Here is a 2,995-nt window from a genome sequence, read left to right as displayed (position 1 = left end):
GGGAAGGTCAGTATTAGCTCAGTGCAGGTGGTGGGCAGAGACACAAAGTGAAGGTCAGTGTTATCTCAGAGCAGGAGGTGGGTAGAGACACAAAGTGAAGGTCATTGTCAGCTCAGTACAGGAGGTGGGCAGAGACACAGAGGGGTCAGTGTTAGCTCAGAGCAGTAGGTGGGCAGATACATACAGTGAGGATCAGTGTTAGCTCAGGACAGGAGTTGGGCAGAGACACACAGGGAAGGACAGTGTGAGCTCAGTGCAGGAGGTGGGCAGATACACACAGGGAAGGTCTGTGTTAGCTCAGAGCAGGAGGTGGGCAGATACATACAGTGAAGATCAGTGTTAGCTCAGAGCAGGAGGTGGGCAGAGACACACATGGAAGTTCAGTGTGAGTTCAGTGCAGGAGGTGGGCTGAGACACACCGGGAAGGATAGTGTTAGCGCAGTGCAGGTGGTGGGCAGAGACACACAGTGACGGTCAGTGTCAGGTCAGTGCAGGAGGTGAGCAGAGAAACAGAGGGAAGGTCAGTGTTAGCTCAGAGCAGGAGGTGGGCAGAAACACACATGGAATGTCAGTGTGAGCTCAGTGATGGAGGTGGGCAGAGACACACAGGGAAGTACAGTGTGAGCTCAGTGCAGGAGGTGGGCAGAGACACACAAGGAAGGACAGTGTGAGCTCAGTGCAGGAGGTGGGCAGAGACACACAAGGAAGGATAGTTTTAGTTGAGGGTAGCCGATGGGCAGAGACACAGAAGGAAGCAAAGTGTTGGCTGAGGGCAGGAGTTGGGCAGAGATGTGTGTATGAGGAAACCAGAGAAATAGCGAGGTGTTGGGGTGTGAAAGCATGTGGTGCCGCTGACCTGGAAAGCAGGAGCAACGGCAACAACAACTTGCACTTATAAAGGCCCCTCCACGCAGTGTAGAGTCTCAGTTTGGCAGGTGCAGCCGAGGTGTGATGTGGGGTAATGGGAGGGCGCTGGTTGTGGTGGGTTAGGGTAATGTGGTGGAGTTTGGGAGGAGTTGGACATCGTGAAAGATGGATATGTTGAGACCAGCGAGAAGTGCGTTTGAGCAGTCGATTCACGACCAGATGTGGTAACATTTTAAGGAATTGCATAAGCAATAGCTCTTTGTGAAAATCTTAACACATCCTGATCGACTACATTAACATCACTGATTAAACAGACGATTGAATTACAAACGCTGATCATTTATTCAACATCGTCCATGTGTGTGGCTCTGAGGATGAAAACAGACTGAGGTATGGAACCGAAATGTCAGCCATTCCTCCTGCTCGCTTTCCTCACCCGAGAGTTTGGATTTCATTCCTGTGTCTCATGTGAATATTTAAAATATAATATACAACTGAAATTACAAATCAACTGAGACATCATTTTGTGCTCGTCCATTCAATGACACAATGTTTCACCGCCCGGGATTCCCAATGATTGAGCAATCAACTGAGAGGATTTTGTGGATATCACTATCGTTTTCAAACAGCTGAATCGTTAAAAAAAAATCAACGGATTGTTTAAAACTAGCAAAATGGGTGACAGAAAGTGACATTATTGGAAGATAAGGTGACGCCTGCATTTCAATCTGAATCTCCAGATCTGCAGCCTCATGAGATACCAATGAGATACACTTGAGTCCTGTAGCTCAGTGGTTAGAGCACTCGCTTTGCAAGCGAGAGACCTGAGTTCAATTCCAGGCAGAGGGCGAAACCTCGGGCAAGTTGCCTTCATCCACACACCTAATAATAATCCCACTAAAAAAACAAAAGAGTAATAAATTGGTCATTTTCAATCTATGACTGTTTGTTTGACATTGCTGTGCGCAACTGGCTGCCGCGATCGCCCACAAATATACAGTCAATTCACTTTACAGTGTGTTCTATGAAGCGCTTTGGGACATCCTCCCGACGTGAAAAGCGCTATATCAATTGCATGGATTATTAATATTATTATTATTATTGCTGTGCGCAATTGGCTGCCGCGTTCGCCCACAAATATACAGTCAATTCACTCTACTGTGTTCTGTGAAGTGCTTTGGGACGTCCTCCCGACGTGAAAAGCGCTATATCAAATGCAAGATTTATTATTATTATTACTTGTATGTGTGTGGACATTTGCTGAGAAGTTCATATATGAACAATATTATAAATGGTCAACATAAGCAATTGGCGTCCGGAAAAAATAACCTCAGAAAAAAAACATTAAGTCAAACTGGAAGACAACATCCATTGATGAGTTTCAGCCCAATGGACACTCACTGCAATGGTAACACAGAAAGAATTCCTCAGCCACTGTCTGCAATGTTTACAATTAATTCAGCTCTCGACACACAGAATATTTGAAAGCTATATTGATATTCCAACATAGTTCACAGTAGTGATTAAATACAATTCGGTTTTTCTAAAGGTTCGTGAGCATATAATACGTTTCCTGGGTGTACACGCGAGCAAAGACGACGGTGGATAAGTGGGGAGGGTTGATGTGCGCATTGGGTGGAGGGGAGGAAGACCAAAAGCGTCATCATATAGGTTAATTTGAGGCTCTTTCAAAGACGTAGGATCTCTGAGATGGTTTTCCCGAATGCGACGTGATGGCCTTCAGTCCTGACTTGAAGCAGGTGAGGCAGAGGCCATGCGGGATAGAGTTCCAAGTCTGGGGCAGGAATGCTGAATGCCCGACCGCCCACAGTGGGGCGGGATTGCGGGGGACCTAAAGCGGACCGGTGTCCGCCGAACGAGGCAACAGACATTCTTCCTTGCGGTTACGATGTCAGAGATATTCGGGGAACAAGACTGTAGTGGTGTCTTGAAGGATTAAAAAGCTTTTTCTCTGCGTACCTCGGGTGGTTTCCATATAGCGGGCCTGATCTCTGTATTAAAGCCTGGTCTCTCTATAGCACGACTGGCCTTTGTATAACAGACCTGAACTTAGTTTGTCGGCCTCGTTTCTTTACGGCAGGTCATGGTCTCTACAATAATAATACTC

Source organism: Callorhinchus milii, unplaced genomic scaffold, assembly GCF_018977255.1.
Source record: "Callorhinchus milii isolate IMCB2004 unplaced genomic scaffold, IMCB_Cmil_1.0 Scaffold111, whole genome shotgun sequence".
NCBI classification, from domain to species: domain Eukaryota; kingdom Metazoa; phylum Chordata; class Chondrichthyes; order Chimaeriformes; family Callorhinchidae; genus Callorhinchus; species Callorhinchus milii.
This window is presented reverse-complemented; position numbering follows the sequence as displayed.